The sequence below is a fragment of the Meles meles genome, chromosome 10 (assembly GCF_922984935.1).
Source record: "Meles meles chromosome 10, mMelMel3.1 paternal haplotype, whole genome shotgun sequence".
Taxonomy (NCBI): domain Eukaryota; kingdom Metazoa; phylum Chordata; class Mammalia; order Carnivora; family Mustelidae; genus Meles; species Meles meles.
The window spans coordinates 35,421,467-35,428,335 of NC_060075.1; the positions used below are offsets into that span (position 1 = coordinate 35,421,467).

Sequence of the window (6,869 nt, forward strand, 5' to 3'; positions counted from 1 at the left end):
CAGAATATATAGTTCTAAAAGAATAGAATGTTAGACAATGTCTAAATGAGAGATAGGAGGTATGAAGAGGGTGAAAATCCAAGATAGTAGTTGGCAAAACTAGTAGGGGGCAAAAAATCAGCAATATCAAAGGGCCACTAGGAACAATGAGATGTTTAATTAGACCCTTCCCTTTTTCTCTCCCCTAAATCCTTTGGGGCCTTACAGCCCCCTCCCCAACTCCACATGGTTCTGCTGGGACTTCCATCACTATACACTGCCTGTGGTCACAGGGATGGATATGAGCCATGGCCTGGGCAGTCATGCTGTGCCAAAGCTGATCCCAAAGAGAATCCTTCCCAGGATTTGCAGTTATTGGAAAGGAGAAATTCTAATTCCCTATGATTCACTAATTTAAGTGTATGACTCAGGCTGTGAATACCTATATTCCCTGCCAAATGGAGAGCATCCCTTTCTACTAAGAGAGAAAAAGCTTGATACACAGAAAGAAGCTGATAGGAGAGATGGGGAGATGACAAGATTTCTATTAGTTTATGGATTCAGCTTAAACCAATCATGGACACATTCTTGTTCTTCGTAGTTCTAGGAGCCAATATATTCTTTTTGCTAAATCAAGTTTGAGTTGGGTTTTTTTTTTTTGGTCACCTATGACAAACATCATGGTTAATATAATAAACAATCACCAGAGGTGTTACATATCTTATTGTAAAGTGAGGGTAATCAAAAAAGAAGTCAAGAGATTGAAAAAAAAGACAGTCTTTTGACTTTCATCTTTACCAGTGATCTCTCCAAGTGTAATTTCATTTTACTAAAGAAGATAAAATCTGGTTTTCTGGTGATTTACTAAACCTATAGAACTAGATTAATTTTTAGAAACTTTATTTTTATCATTCCCCTCAACAGAATTTCGCTATCTTTTGTTCACAAAAACCCCCTAAATTCCCAGTATTATAACCCATCTAATTTGAAGTTAATGAAAGTATGAGCTACGTAAGAAATTTAGCCTAACTATTCAGTTCTGTAACTAGAAAAGCAGTTCTGACTTAAAAAGTAACATCTATTTTTCCTTAAGAAGTAAGGTACTCAATATAAAGCTTATATATGGTACACATACATTCTTGGAACCCACAACATCTCTAAAAATTACTTTAGTAGCTCTTCCACTCAGCGGTCTGGGGTGACCTCTGAAAATGGTTCACTATTCGCTTGACCCAGGAAACCCTACAAAATCATGCAAATCAAGAGATTCAAATCTTCTTGTTCACTTTAAGAACACACGGGAAACTGCCCAGGCTACCAAAGCTATGCATATCCGAAGAGCCACCAAGTATCTGTAAGATGTCACTTTGCAGAAGCAGTGTGTGCCATTCCATAGTAGATTTGGTAGGTGTGCCCAGGCCAAATAGTGGGGCTGGACACAGGGTCGGTGGCCCAAGAAGAGTGCTGAATTTTTACTGCACATGCTTAAAAATGCAGAGAGTAATGCTAAACTTAAGGGTTTAGATGTCAATTCTCTGGTTATTGAACAAAACTCCCAAGATGCGGCGTAGAACTTACAGGGCTCATGGTTGGATTAACCCATACATGAGCTCTCCCTGCCACATTGAGATGATCCTTACTGAAAAAGAGCAGATTATTCCTAAACCAGAAGAGGAGGTTGCTCAGAAGAAAAAGATATCCCAGAAGAAACTGAAGAAACAAAAACTTATGGCCCAGGAGTAACTTCTGCACAGAATAAATAAAATTTTTTAAAAAATTACTTTAGTAGACCAAATAATAGTGAATTAAATAGAGAATCAAAGAGCTTCAGTGGATATTTGCTAGGATTAAAAGTACCCTAAATATAACAGATAACGCTTCTAACATGTAGGCTTCAACAACGTGGAGATTAGAAATCTTCTATGAGAAACAAAAATATATGAAAGAACACTTAGAGAAACTATTTTTCTCAGTCGGGATTGTCACTGTGAAGGCAGATCTGCTCTGAGCTCTTTTGCTCCAGGTGGTGGAATTAATCGCTACGTTGCTCTCTGGGGCAAAGCAGGAATCCCTCTCTCACTCTTAGGACATTTTTTTGCTAAAGAAACATAATGACTCAAAAGTAGGCTAATGTGCAAATTTAATAAATTCTTCACATACAATACTTTCTAGCCTGGATCCAAATCTAGATCGGTGGGCATGTTATGCTTGCACTTTGTAAATGAGATTTAGTTGTGCCTTTCCCTTTTATTTCTATGACTGGTGACCTTCTTGAGCCATCTCCTTGAACATTACAGTTTGGTATATTTTTATTCTTTGGCCATTAGCAATCAGATTATGTACTTTTGGCATAAAAAATTCCATCTAAGAGTTCAAGTATGCTTCTTATTCCTTGTGACATTAGTTACATTAAGAAATTACAAATTTTGATGGATCTTTCTGGACACATTATAGCAATGTACTTCTTAAATGAAAAAAATTCCTGTGTACTAAGAGCATATATATAAAGCCATACACTGTCTGAATTTTAAATGCTTAATTTCAGTTAAAACAACACCTAGTTAGATTGGATGCAGCTCATCCAAATAAAGTGAGAGGAAAGAATGGGAGTCAACAATCAGAAATGTTCTTTTTCTAACAATTATTCTTGGTAATCTTTCTTGTTTTCATTATGAGGGCAGTGATCATCTAAGGACTACTTTCTTTTTTAACCGTGCCCAGAAAAATTCAATTTTCAAATAGCATAAGACACAGAGTGGTGGAGTTGTACCAGAAGACATGAACCATGTCACGAAAGGCTGACTCTGCCATAGAATTAGAAAAACAGGACCCATTATTCATTTTGAAACTTAAACAACTGACATTTTGAAAATGTTACTTGCTGTTTTATTAGAGACATATACTACAGATAAAGCAAACTTCTCAGCAACCAGTATCTCAAGAGCTAAGTATTCTCAAATGAGGTCATTCCAGTACCTTGCCAATAAGGTGAAATATGGTAAAATAACAAAAAATAACTTGGCTTAGAAAATAAAACATGGAATGGGGCGCCTGGGTGGCTCAGTGGGTTGAAGCCTCTGCCTTCGACTCAGGTCATGATCCCAGGGTCCTAGGATCGAGCCCCTCGTCGGGCTCTCTGCTCAGCAGGGAGCCTGCTTCCTCCTCTCTCTTTCTGCCTGCCTCTCTGCCTGCTTGTGATCTCTGCCTGTCAAATAAATAAATAAAATCTTAAAAAAAAAAGAAGAAAATAAAACATGGCACATATAGTCCTACCTACAAAATATGGAACTAGGTTAAGTCAAACAAATGGTTAGTGCCAAATAATTTAACCTTGTCAGAATGGGATAAATCTTTTTGCTAACTTTGAAAGGTCTCCAAGGCAAATTGCTGAAGGAGAGCAAGATGTAGAAAACCACACATATGTGGAAATATAAGTGCAAAGAAAATATGATGGATGAAATACTCCCATGTTTCTGTGGTTATCTCAGGGAAAATGATTAGAAATAGAAGTTGGGGATAGAAAGCTTACCCTGAAGTTTTTGTTTTTGCATTGTATTATATAATTCACATCAAAATTTTATTCTCTTAGGATTTAGGTAATTATGGCAACTTTTAGTCACTATCAAGCTTTAACCACAAAATTATCTCCTTATATATTTATCTATGAGTACATCATTGTATGGAAATTTTTATAAAAGATTCTAACATTTTATAAAGTTTAGTTTCTCCAAGAAATATGCAGATGAGTAAATGGTTTTAAAAAATTTCATTATAGGCTATGTCTTCTACATATTTTGTTTTCCCCCAGTTATGTTCTATATAAAGAGAAGACTATTGATTGACTAGCAAAAATTGAAAGTAAAAAGTAACTAAACTATGGTACATGTCTTGGTACAATTTAATTTTCTGAAAATAAATTGGCTACTGTGTTCTGAAAACAAAAATGTGAGGAGGCTTTTTAAAAGGAACAATTAGGGGTGCCTGGGTGGCTCAGTGGGTTAAAGCCTCTGCCTTCGATTTGGATCATGATCCCAGGGTCCTGGGATCAAGCCCCACATCGAGCTCTCTGCTCCGTGGGGAGCCTGCTTCCTCCTCTCTCTCTGCCTGCCTCCTGCCTACTTGTGATCTATGCCTGTCAAATAAATAAATAAATAAATAAATAAATAAATAAATAATATCTTGAAAAGGAACAATTAAAAAAACTTATGAATCTTAAAAGTTAATTTTTAAGATTAAGAATCTCCTGATGAGGGTTAATAAGGTGTGTGCTTATAGTGATGAGCACTGGTTGTTGTATGTTAGTGTTGAATCACTAAATTGTACACCTGAAATTAATATACTCTGTCAACTAACTAGAATTTAAATAAAAAATAAAAACACAGTCACAGTAAGATATTCAACTACCAAAAAGAGAGAGAGAGAAAAGCTCCTGAATTTATCCATTCATTTAACAGATAATGATTGAACACTTATCTGGGCTGAGCATGGTTGAAGGCACTAGAGATTCAATGATGAACAAAACGAAGTTTTTGCTTTCATGGAGTATGCACACTGAGATTAAACACAAAAATAGTACTGAAGATCCCAGAAGCCAAGAACAAGGGCAACATAATGACATGATGGGTTACCTCCTTGGGGTAGGTTTGCGCAGACCCATTCTAGGCCTGGCTATGAAGTAAGGCAGAGTTCCAAAGTCCTGGACTGTGGCGTCAGGAGAACTCCAGGGAGACCCCGAATGCCAACGGCCTCCTCACTGAGGCCAGAATATAAAAGGCGAATATGCCTGGCCCTGTGATCCTGACCCCTCCCTCTGCACAAGTGACCGCTGCCATGCAGGTCTTTGTGAGAGCCAGGTAGGCAGCAAGGAGATGTAGATCCACTCCCATGGCTCCCTGAGCTCCTAGAATACCTCCCCTGCTGGTTTGCTGGATCAGTGACAGAAATCAAGGAGAAAGAAACCTTATCCTATCCAAGTCCCTGTTATTCTTGTCAATCTCACAATTTGCATCAGAGTTTTTGTTCTCTCTCAACCTCATAATTCTTCAAGATAGGCAGATTTTTCATTATCTCTGATTTTCATTTGAAACTCTTTTCGTGAGACTTTTTGAATGAAAGGTATTAGGTAGGGTCGTTCAAAGTTAAGAAACATCCAGTCACAACAGGTTTTTTGTTGTTGTTGTTGTTGTTTTTTTTTTTAGGTCCCTAATAGATTTCAAAAATGGAAGGGAAAATCTGGATTACAAAAATTGTGACATATTTTAAATATTTATATCTAACTAATTAACCCTTTTAGCACATACATAAACCACATGTATATGTTGAAATAAAAGTATCAAAAGTCTAAGTTTGATGACCTTCATTCATGTCGATCTTTACCTTTCAAGTTAGGCCCCCAAAAATGTGTGGAGCACATAATCTCACTCCACTTATCAAGCCTATGCACATCCACTGATAGTCTCCACAGTTTTGTGAAATACTCAGAAATGCTCCCAATGTTGCCTTCTTTTAGCCATTCTCAATAAAAGTAAAGAAAATGTTAAGTTTTGGCTCTACTAAAGAAATTCTACAAATCAGAGTATTCTAGAGAAATGAATAGATACTGCCTGGGGAGCTCAGTTGGTTAAGTGTCTACCTTCAGCTCAGGTCCTGATTTCAGGGTTCTGGGATCAAGCCCCGTATCAGGCTCCCTGTTCAGCAGTGAACCTGCTTCACCTTCTCCTTTTGCCTCTGCCTCTCCTCCAGCTCATGCTCTCTCTCAAAACAAAAACAAACAAACAAACAAAAAAAACCCCTGTATTCGTTAGATTAACAAATCACAAACACAAAACCATGAATAAGAAGACCCTTGAAAACTTTCTTAAAAAAACAAAAAACAAAAAACAAAAAAATGACAGATTACCAGGCACTACCAAGAGGAATTTTAATTCAATAGATAGGAGATGAAGATCAGGCAACTGTTTTTAAAAACTCTTCAGGGGTGCCTAGGTGGCTCCGTTAAGTGTTCAACTCTTGATTTCGGGTCAGGTCATGATCTTGGGGTTGTGGGATCAACCCCTGCATTGGGCACTGCACTCCCCATGGAATCTGCTTGAGATTTTCTCCCTGTTCCTCCCCCTGCTTGAGCACATGCTTTCTCTCTCTCTCTCTCTCTCTCTCTCTCTCTCAAATAAGTAAATTCTTTTAAAGAGATAAAAAGTCAAAACTCTTCAGTAATCCTAATTAAAGAACAGGTTTGGTAACCATTATGTTTGACTAAAAGCTCTTCCATATATGTTATTTTAGCTGGGCTTTTTTGTTCTATTAACATTATAGTCTATCCTTCTGGTCTGTTTTCTTAAATGTAGGTCTTTTGTATGTAGTCACAATAACACTCTGATTAATTTTTTTTTTAAGTTGAAATGCACCAATTTTCAAAACTCAGACATCTGATTCCTCAAAATGGTAAGGTATACAAATAATTTACTGAAATATATTTATAATTCAAAACCAGAACAGTGGTACCAACTTCCAAAAAACAATATAACTAAGACATATAGGTTGGAATTTTTTTTTAGGTTGGAATTTTTTTAACTAAAACTTTGAAAATTAGACTTTTGAGAATTCTATTATGATGTTAGCTAAATCTAAAAATTCCAAGAAGCTTAACAAACAAAATAGAAGGGATAGAATTCCAACTGCTTTTCCGTATTATAGCTGAAAGTAGTTCTAGACTGACTAAGAACTTTTAGAATATAACTCATGTACTTGAGAAAGTGGTTGTCTTTTACAGAAGTTCTTAAGTGGGATTTTTTTTTTAAGATTTTATTTATTTGAAAGAGAGATCACCAGTAGGCAAAGACGCAGGCAGAGAGAGAGGGAAGCAGGCTCCCTGCTGAGCAGAGAGCCCCACT

The 6,869-nt window shown here is 36.8% G+C and overlaps 1 pseudogene; it reads left to right on the forward strand.

The window, feature by feature from the left end:
* The first annotated feature begins 1,183 nt into the window (after positions 1-1,183).
* On the forward strand, positions 1,184-1,722 carry LOC123952018 (annotated as a pseudogene).
* Positions 1,723-6,869: the final 5,147 nt, after the last annotated feature.